At 39.0% G+C, this 10,805-nt stretch overlaps 1 pseudogene; it reads left to right on the forward strand.

Moving 5' to 3' along the window:
* Positions 1-271: 271 nt before the first annotated feature.
* Positions 272-5,859, forward strand: LOC120220981 (annotated as a pseudogene).
* Positions 5,860-10,805: the final 4,946 nt, after the last annotated feature.

The raw sequence follows: 10,805 nt of genomic DNA on the forward strand, positions 1-10,805 counted from the left end.
ATTTCTTTGTTGATTTTCTGTCAAAATGATCTATCCATTGATATAAGTGAAGTGTCAAAGTCCTTCATGTCTGTTAACATTGCTTTATGTATTTAGGTCCTCCAGTGTTGGGTGCATAGCTATTTACAATTATTATATTTATTGTTAGATTGATTCTTTTATCATTATGTCATGCCTTTCTTTTCCTCTTCTACAGTCTTTGCTTTAAAGTCCACTTGGCCTGCAGGAAGAAACTATGGTGGATGAGCCGAAAGAGGTGGTGGTGTCCCCTATGGACAGTGGATTCCTGAGCCTGGACTCACTCACTTACGTCCTGTACGGGGAGAGAGCAGAATGAGCAGATATAGGGGTGCCTGAGTGGCTCAGTAGGATAAGCATCCATCTTCGGCTCAGGTCATGATCTCACTGTTCATGAGTTTGAACCCAATGTAGGGCTCTGTGCTTACATCTTGGAATCTGAAGCCTGCTTCAGATTCTGTGTCCTCTCTCACTCTCTCTCTCCCTCAAGTTAAATAAACACTAAAAAAAAAAAAAAAAAAGAATGGGCAAATATAGATCCAGTACCACAGAATAATGGCCCCAATCCAGTGGTCCAGATCATTTATAGTGAATAATTTAGAAATGTTTATGATTAATTTTGGTTTGTTCTGCAGTATGATGAAAGAAGTGAATGAGCTTTTAAACTAACCAGAGATGCTATTGAGTTAAATGCAGCCAATTATATGGTGTGGCATTTTTGGAGAGTTCTCTTAAAGTCACTTCAAAAAGATCTACATGAAAAAATGAACTATGTTACTGCAACAGTTGAGGAACATCTGCAAAATTATCAAGTTTGGCATCATAGGAGAGTACCAGTGACTGGCTAAAAGATCCATCTCAGGAGCTTGAGCTTATTGCTGATATTCTTAATTGGATGCAAAATAATTATCATCCCTGGCAACATCAACAATGGGTTATTCAGGGATTTAAACTTTGGTATAATGGTCCAGTATGTGGACCAACTTCTTTTTTTTTTTAAGTTTATTTATTTATTTATTGAGAGAGAGTGAGTATGAACATGCACGGGTGGGACAGAGAGAGAGGAAGAGAGAGAATCCTAAGCAGGCTCTGCACCATTAGCACAGAGCCCAATGTGGGGTCCAAACTCACAAATGGTGGGATCATGACCTGAACTGAAGTCTGACACTTAACCAACTGAGCCACCCAGGTGCCCCAAGTGGACCAACTTCTTAAAGAGGATGTGAGGAATAACTGGAACCAAAGATACTTCACATCTACCACCACTGGCTACCATGATCATGCTGTATTAGAGAGAGAAGTTGAGTTAGTAATCTGCTTCACTTGTTTACACATTAAAAGAACATTTTTGTGCCTATCATGTCTCAAGCATTGGGGATACAGCAAAGATCAAGACTGCCCTTGATCTTGCCCTCGATCTTGCCCTCATGGAACTAATAGGGCAGAATACTTAGATGAACTGTATAATGACAAATTTACAGATACTGAAGTATACTTCTACGTTGTAGTGTCTTAAGTTTCTTGAAATACTGTTGCTACTACAGATTGAGAAGAAATCAGATTTCATAGTGTCTCAGAAGCTTTATTTTAAAACTATCTCATTAAATTCTGGTGCCCTTTTTCATAATTTTTAGTGTTTTTTTTTTTTAATTTATTTCTGAGAGACAGCGTGAGCAGGGGATGGTCAGAGAGAGAGGGAGATACAGAATCTGAAGCAGGCTCCAGGCTCTGAGCTGTCAGCACAGAGCCCTACGTGGGGCTCGAACCCATGAACCATGAGATCATGATCTGAACCGAAGTCAGACGTTTAACCGACTGAGTTACCCAGGCGCCCCTGGTGCCCTTTAGGTAATAGTCTCAAGAGCCCATGTTATCACTGCAGGGTTTGAAGCAGGATATGTCTTTGTTGTAGGGGGCTGTCCTATACATCATGGGATGTTGAGCAGCATTCCTAGCCTTCGGTTATAACAAACAAAAATGTCCCCAGACATGACCAAATGTCCCCTGTGGGGCAAAACCACCCCCAGTTGAAAATTGCCATTTTAGCATACACAAAGCTGTTATAAGAATGAGGATTTTCTGAATTGGCATGAATTTCTATATTAATATCCCATAAACATTAATAGCCACTTTTCTGATAAAACAAAAGTTTACTTGATTTGACCTAAGTATTGCTATCCTGGCTTTTTTTTTTTTTTTCCTCACTTTGATTTGCATGATATAAGTGTTTTCATCCCTTCACTTTGAATCTGTATGTGACTAAGGTCTGAAGTGAGTCTCTTGTAGACAGCATATAGATGGGTATTACTTTTTTATCCATTAAGTCACCTATGTTTTTTGATTGGAGTATTTGTTTATTTATATTTAAGGTAATTCTTTACGTTTATTTATTTATTTTGAGAGAGAGAAAGAGATAGCAAGCACACATGCATACACATGGATGAGGGTGTGGAGGGGCATAGAGAGGGAGACAGAGAATCCCTGGCAGGCTCCATGCTGTCGGTGTGGATCCCAACTCGGGGCTCAATCTCACAAACCATGAGATCATGCCCCAAGCTGAAATCAAGAGTCAGACACTTAACCAACTTAGTCACCCAGGTGCCCCCATTTAAGGTAATTATTGATAGGTATGTACTTCTTGCCATTTTGTTGATTGTTTTCTGGTTGTTTTTGTAATTCTCCTGTTTCTTCTTTCTTCTCTTCATCTTTTCCTTTGTTGTCTGATGATTTCTTTAGTGTTATGCTTGGATTCCCTTTCTTTTTATTTATTTATTTGTCTGTTTGTTTGTTTTTGTATCTATCATATGTTTCAGATTTGTGATTACCATTGGGTTCATATATAACATTTTCTGTATATGGCTGTCTATATTAAGTTTGTCACTTAAGTTTAGATACATTCTAAAAGCACTAATATTTTACTCCCTTCACCATGTTTTATATATATGATGTCATATTTTACGTCTATTAATTTTTTGTGTGTCACCTAATTTTTATAGATATAATTGGTTATTACTACTTTAATGTTTTAACCTTCATATGGCTTTGTAAGTAATGAATATACTATCTTTAATACATGCTTGCTTTTACCACTAAAGTTTTTCCTTTCATAATTTTATTACTTCTAGTTATGGTCTCTTTTTTTCCATGTAAAGAATTCCCTTTACCATTTTTTTGTAAGGATGGTTTAGTGGCGATGAATTCCTTTAACTTTTATTTGTCTGGGAAACTCTGTATCTCTTCTTCTATTCTGAACGATAATGTTAGTGGGTAGAATATTCTTGGTTGTAGGTTTTTTTCTTTTCAGTACTTTGAATATATCATACCACTACCTTCTGGCCTGCAAAGTTTCTGCTGAAAAATTAGCTCATAGCCTCATAGGGTCTTCTTTGTGTATAACTATTTTCCTTTTTCTTGCTTCTTTTTTTTCTTTGTTTAATCCTCACAGTTTTCATTGCTATTTCTTTTTCTTTCTTTTTTTTTTTTAATATAATCTATTGTCAGATTGGCTAACATACAGTGTGTAAAGTGTGTTCTTGGTTTTGGGGTAGATTCCCATGGTTCTTTGTTTACATACAACACCCAGTGCTCATCCCAACAAGTGCCCTCCTCAATGCCCTTCACCCATTTTCCCCTCTCCCCTGCACCCTCATCAACCCTCAATTTGTTCTCTATATTTAAGAGTCGCTTATGATTTGCCTCCCTCCCTCTCTGTTTGAAACTATTTTCTCTCCTACCTTTCCCCAATGGTCTTCCATTAAGTTTCTCATGATCCACATATGAGTGAAAACATATGATATCTGTCATTCTCTGACTGACTTATTTCACTCACCATAATACCTTCCAGTTCCATCCACATCACTGCAAATAGCATGATTTCATTATTTCTCATTGCCAAGTAGTATCCCATTGTATATATAAACTAAATCATCTTTGAGTAAACTATTCATCAGTTGATGGACATTTAGGCTCTTTCCATAATTTGGCTATTGTTGAAAGCAGTGCTATAAGCATTGGGGTACATGTGCCCCTATGAATCAGCACTCCTGTATCCTTTGGATAAATCCCTAGTAGTGCTATTGCTGGGTCATAAGGTGGTTCTATTTTTAATTTTCTGAGGAAATTCCACACTGTTTTCCAGAGCAGCTAAACCAGTTTGCATTCCTACCAAGAGTGCAAGAGGGTTCCTGTTTCTCCACATCCTCAACAGCATCTGTTGTTTCCTGAGTTGTTCATTGTAGCCAGTCTGATCAGTGTGAGCTGGTATCTCAGTGTGGCTTTGATTTGTATTTCCCTGATGATGAGGGATGTTGAGCATCTTTTCATGTGTCAGTTGGCCATCTGGATGTCTTCTTTGGAAAAGTGTCTATTCATGTCTTCTGCCCATTTCTTCACTGGATTATCTGTTTTTGGGTGTTGAGTTTGGTAAGTTTTTTATAGATTTTGGATAATAACCCTTTATCTGTCATTTGCAACTATCTTCTCCCATTCCATTGGTTGCATTTTTAGTTTTATGGATTCTTTCCTTTGCAGTGCAGAAGGTTTTTATCTTGATGAGGTCCCAATAGTTCATTTTTGCTTTTAATTCCCTTGCCTTTGGAGATATGTCAAGCAAGAAATTGCTGCAGCTGAGGTAACAGAGGTTGTTGCCTGCTTTCTCCTCTAGGATTTTGATGGTTTCCTAACTCACATTTAGGCCTTTCAACCATTTTGAGTTTATTTTTGTGTATGGTGTAAGAAAGTGGTCTAGTTTCATTCTTCTGCATGTTGCTGTCCAGTTCTCCCAGCACCATGTGCTAAAGAGACGGTCTTTTTTTCCATTGGATACTCTTTACTGCTTTGTCAAAGATTACTTGGCCATACATTTGTGGGTCCAATTCTGGGTTCCCTATTCTATTCCATTTGTCTGTGTCTGTTTTTGCACCATCTCTTTCTGCTTTTAAGATTCTCTGTTTGTTGCTGCTTTTTGCCATTTTTACTTTTTAAAATCATTGTGTATCTGGTGTAGACCTCCTTGGGTGCATCTTGTTAGGGGCTTTCTGTGCTTCCTGAACCAGGATGCCCTGTTTCCTTTCCCCAGATTAGGAAAGGTTTCAGTGATTATTTCTTCAAATAAATTTTCTGTCCCTTTCTCTTTCTCACCTCCTTCTGGGATACCTCTACTATGAATGTTATTACATTTGATGATATTGCTGAGTCCCTTAATATATTCTCATTCTTTATTATTATTTTTTTCCTGTTCAACTTGGTTACTTTTTATTATCCTGTCTTCCAGATCATTGACCCATTCTTTGGTGTCCTCTAATCTGCTATTGATTCTTTCCAGTGTATTTTTTTAAATTTCAGTTATAGAATTCTTCGGCTCTGTTTTGTTATTTTTTATATTTCTCTTTGTTGACGTTCTCATTGTGCACATCCACTTTTCTGTTAACTCTAGTGCATATCTTTATGACTATTACTTTGAATTCTTTATGAGGCATGTTGCTTAAGTTGTTTCATTTAGTTCTTTTACTGTGATTTTGTCTTATCCATTCATTTGGGAGATATTCCACTGTCAACTAATTTTGCCTCTCTGTGTTTGTTTCTATGTATTAGGTAGGTCAGCTACATCTCTAGTCTTGAAATTTGTGGCGTTGTGAAGAAGGGGTATTGTGCTGTCTAGTGCAGTCCCCTCTGGTCACCAGAACCAGGAACTTCTTCAGGGGTATCCTCTGTGTGGGCTGCGTGCATCTTCCTCTTATGACTAAGCTGTATTTGCCTTCAGCCCAGCTGGATGCAGTGATCTACTTTGCCTGCTGTGGGCGTACTGGGCAGGGTTTGGTCCCTGTTGAGAGGTCTGTCTGAGGTCACTGTGGTCTTGTTGGTGGGTGGAGCTGGCAGTCAGATTAGCTGTTTGCACTTAGCCTCTCTGCCACAGTTGCAGGCATAACAAAGGGCAAGGCTTGCTCTCTGGACAGCCAGGTAAGAGGGCCATCTGCTACAACTGCAATACTGGTGCATAGGGTTATCTTCCTCCCTACCCAGGTCAGGAGTCACTTTGGAGTGGCATCAGTCCTGGCCACGGCTGCCTACAGAGTATCAAAGGACAGCGGCTGCTTTGGAGGGATACCTGATGAAGCTAGCAGGTTGGACAGGGTGGGCTCTGCAGGTGAACACAGGGGTAGGGCTTACAGTACTAGCAAGGTAGATAGAGAGTATTAGTTCTAGCTTCCACAAACATCAGGCCATCTAGGCTGGAGGAGAAGAGAAATTATTTTCTTCCTGGCGATATCTCCTAAAGGTCCCTGCCTCTCCAGCACACGTTTTAAGATTAATCAATAAATCTCCTTCATGTCTACTCCAGGTACTTTTCTTTTCTTTTTAATTTTTTAAAATGTTTTATTTCTGAGAGAGAGAGAAAGAGAGAGAGAGAGAGAGAGCGTGAGCAGGGGAGGGTCAGGGAGAGAGAGAGATACAGAATCCGAAACAGGCTCCAGGCTCTGAGTTGGCTGTCAGCATAGAGCCTGACGTGGGGCTTGAACCCACTAACCATGAGATCATGACCTGAGCCACAGTTGGACGCTTAACTGACTGAGCCACCCAGGTGCACCCCCCCCCCCCAGGTACTTTTCACACTGCTTTATTTGTGTTGTGTCTGGAGCTGAGTTATTTATTATGCTGGCTTTTTAATGGCAGGGACTCAGTTTCCTTTCACCCTCCAATTCTCCCAGAGTTAAACACACTGACTTTTAAAGTTCCTGGAGTTAAGCCCCAGTGATTCTCAAAGCTCCTGAAGTTAAGCTCTGCTAGTTTTCAAAGCCATATGTTCAAGGAACTCATCTTTTCAATGCAGGTACCCAGTGCCAGGGGTGCCTGGTATGGAATCTGACCCTCTCACTTCTCTATGTCTGTGATGTCCTTCCCATTTGTAGTTAGTCTCACTGGGTAAGTTTGGTTCCCAATTACCTCTCTACCTTTTCTACCCTTTTCAACATGGCTTTCTTTCTAAGATTAAGTGGAAAGTCTGTTTTGCCAGATGTAGCTGTTATCTCTGTGTGCCCATGGGACGAGCTGAACTCAGTATCCTCCCCTGCCATCTTCCTGCCTCCCCTCAACAATGCGTGTTTTATTTTTTTTAATTTTTTATAGTTTATTTATTTTTGAGACAGAAAGAGAGACAGAGCATGAGTGGAGGAGGGGCAGAGAGAGAGAGGGAGACACAGAATCCAAAATAGGCTCCAGGCTCTGAGCTGTCAGCACAGAGTCTGATGCGGGCTCAAACCCATGAACCATGAGATCATGACCTGAGCCGAAGTCGGACACTTAACCGACTGAGCCACCCAGGCGCCCCAACAATGTGTGTTTTAATTAGCCCTACAGATAAATCTGACCCTTGCTAGGGGTTGAAAACCACTTCTCTAGAGATTTCTCAGATAATATTTTTTAATGTTTATTCATTTATTTTGAGAGCGACAGAGCATGCGTGGGGTAGGAATGTGAGAGAGAGAGAGAGAGAGAGAGAGAGAGAGAGAGAGAGAGAATCCCAAGCAGGCTCCACATTGCCAGTGCAGAGTCAGACACAAGGCTCAAACTCACAAAATCGTGAGTTCATGACCTGAGGTGAAACCAAGAGTTGAACACTTAACCTAGTGAGCCACTCAGGTGCTCCCAGATAATATTTTTAAATGTTTATTTGTTTATTTTGAGGGAGAGAGAGTGTGTGCAAGCATGGGGAGGGACAGAGAGAGAGGGAGAGAGAGAATCCCAAGAAGATTCCCCACTATCAGTGCAGAGCCCAACACAGGGCTCTCATGGTTTGCGAGAACTGTGAGATCATGACCTGAGCTGATATCAAGAGTCAGACGCCTAACCAACACAGCCACCCAGACATCCCTCAGATAATATCTAAACTTATATTTCTTACAAACATCTAGTCAATCAATAATTATAGTCTTAGCATACACATCAGCTAATTTCCCATGTGGGTATAATATGGGATTTTAGTTTGAGATGCTACTAAATCTTTTTTGCAAAAATAATCATGAATGCATGAATAAAATATTGTTATAGTTTTTTTTAAGTTTATTTATTTATTATGAGACAGAGAGAGAGAGAGAGAATGCAAGCAAAGGGAGTCTCAGAGAAAGAAGGAGGGAATTCCAAGCAGGCTCTGCCCTATCAGCCACAGACCCCAAGGCATGGCTCAAACCCACAAACCCCAAGATCATGATATGAGCCAAAATCAAGAGTCAGATTCTTTTTTTTTTTTTTTTTTTTTTTTTTTNAGCCCCTGACACACTCATCAACAAATCTCTGTTCACTTCTTTTAAATTGATTCAAATATGCGTTTTTATTTTATTTTATTTTTTTAATTTTTTTTTTAATAGTTTATTGTCAAATTAGTTTCTACATAACACTCAGTGCTCATCCCCAAAGTGCCCTCCTTCATGCCCATCCCCCCCTCCCCCCCACATCCATCAGTCCTCAGTTTTTGTCAGCATTCAAGAGTCTCTCATGGTTTGAAGAGTCAGATTCTTAACCAACTGAGCCACCCAGGTGCCCATGAGTAAAATTTTTTTTATTCATTTTTAAATTGAAGTTTAAATTATATATAATAAAAAAGGAACAGATATCAGTTGCAGAGTTTTAGTTTTAACAGTTGTTATACAGCCACCATGTGACCTATAGACATTTCCAACTTACCTCCCCAAGAAATTTCCCTTGTGTCCTTTCCTATCCCCACCTTCTCCTCCTGCGCTTGCCAAATCATTGATTTCTTTTATATCACTGTAGATTAGATCCTTTTCCTGGAGTTTCTTATGAATGAAACAATGCAGTATATGACCTTTTGTGTCAAGTTTCTTTCCCTGAGCATAATACCTCTGAGATTCATTCACATTATTATGTGTATCAGGAGATTGTTCTTTTTACTGTTGAGTAGTATTCTATTGTGTGAATACACCACAATTTGTTTATCCATTAATTTGTCAATGAATGTTTGGGTCGTTTCCAGTTTGGGGCTATAATGTCTGAAATAATTTTAGTTTTTAAAACCCTTCTATTTTAATGAAGTTGACTGCATTCAGAATTCTTAATCAAAAGTATTTCCCCTTATTGCAAGATATTATTCTATTGTTGTCTTCCATCAAAGTTGTTGAGAAGTCTGGTATCAATCTGATTATTGTTTATTTATAGGTAATCTATATGATTCTTTTATTTTCTCTGGAAGATTTTAGAATTTCATTTTTATTTTGTTCCTCTAAATTTCTACCAGTGTGTTATGTGTTACATACATTCTGGTAACTTCCTTGGCTCTATCATCCAGTTTACTAATTCTCTCTCCAGCTGTGTTTAATCAGCTCTTTAATCCACCTATTATCTTTCAAATTTTAATGACTATATTTTTTAATTTCTATAACTACTCTCTGGTTATTTTTCAATATATTTTTAAATGTCATTTTATCCATTTTCATGTTTTTAAGTGTTTTTAAGTTTTTTTCTCATTATAAACATACTTACTTTATAGCTTGTAACTGACCATTTGTATTATCTGAATTGTTAGAAGTTTAATTTGACTGCATATTTCTGCTGATGTGTGCTTTCTTGGTGGGTATTCATATGTGTTTTACAATTTTGGATGAGCTCACATTTGGCTGTCTTTATAACAGGGAATTCTGGTTGGCTTGATTTGAAGATGTGTCCTTCCAGACAGTTTTTACATTAAATTCTTTCTGGCAGCCTGTAAGCTTTGCAAGGTCCAGGACTCCATTCATTTAATACATTAGCTAGCAGGAAGCATAAGCTCAAACCCCAAACCAGAGGCAAAGTAGGGTAGAATTTCTTTTTAACTCACATAGATCTCAGGCCAAATAGACAAACTTTCTTATTGTCTCTGGGAAGATTTTTGGCTATTTCACATTCTCAATGACAGAGTAGTCTGTTCAGTGTTTTGGTTTCATCCAAACATCTTAGTTTCAACTTCCCACCTGACACAGGGTAAATGCCTCCACCCACCCATTGGAATTCAAATCTCTGGCTTATTGCAATTAGCAACCTCATTTTTGTTCCTAACTCTCTCCCATATCAGATCAGCTTTTTTATTATTTTCTTGCAAAGGAGGCCTATAGGAGACTCAGTTGGGGGTAGGAGTGGCCATTTAGAGGTCCTTGAATCTGAACCTAAAGGGGAATACCTACCGTTCCAGCCCAGAAGGCTAAGTGCTCAGCTTATAGCAGTTTCTGGCCGAACATCAAATAATGAAGCCTGATGCTACTTACCTGTCTGCTTCTTCTGCCTTCACTCATTTTCTATTTGTCCTTTACTCCTCCTTTTATCCTATATTGGTTTTTTGATAGCAGCTGAGCCATTCTTAACCAACTGAGCCACCCAGGTGCCCCTTTCAGCTGATCCATTCTTTTACTGTGTGTCTTCCTGACTCTAGTGTATTTACTAAAAAAATAAATGTGCTGTTTTACATCCACCAAACCACACACAAATGGAATCATTTGCTTAGATTTCATAGCATATAAATACATATATTAGAGATCCAAAGTGCCAAAATCAAAATTGGCCTCACTTTTGAGGATTCATGGTTATCCATCTCAGCTCACAACTCTATTTTTCAAAGTATAGCAGCCCCTGTTCAGGCCTCATCTCTCAGAACTATGCATCACAGCAGTAAACCAACCCATTTTCTCAACCCCTGGGACAGCCAATTTGGGAAATAGCCCAAACCAAGAGTTCTTGTCCAAACTTCAGCTATGTCCCCTATTTTGGTCAAGGTGATCTTCAGCTTGCTCCTGGTTCTTGAA

This window comes from Hyaena hyaena, unplaced genomic scaffold (assembly GCF_003009895.1).
Source record: "Hyaena hyaena isolate Hyena2069 unplaced genomic scaffold, ASM300989v1 scaffold_745, whole genome shotgun sequence".
NCBI lineage: Eukaryota > Metazoa > Chordata > Mammalia > Carnivora > Hyaenidae > Hyaena > Hyaena hyaena.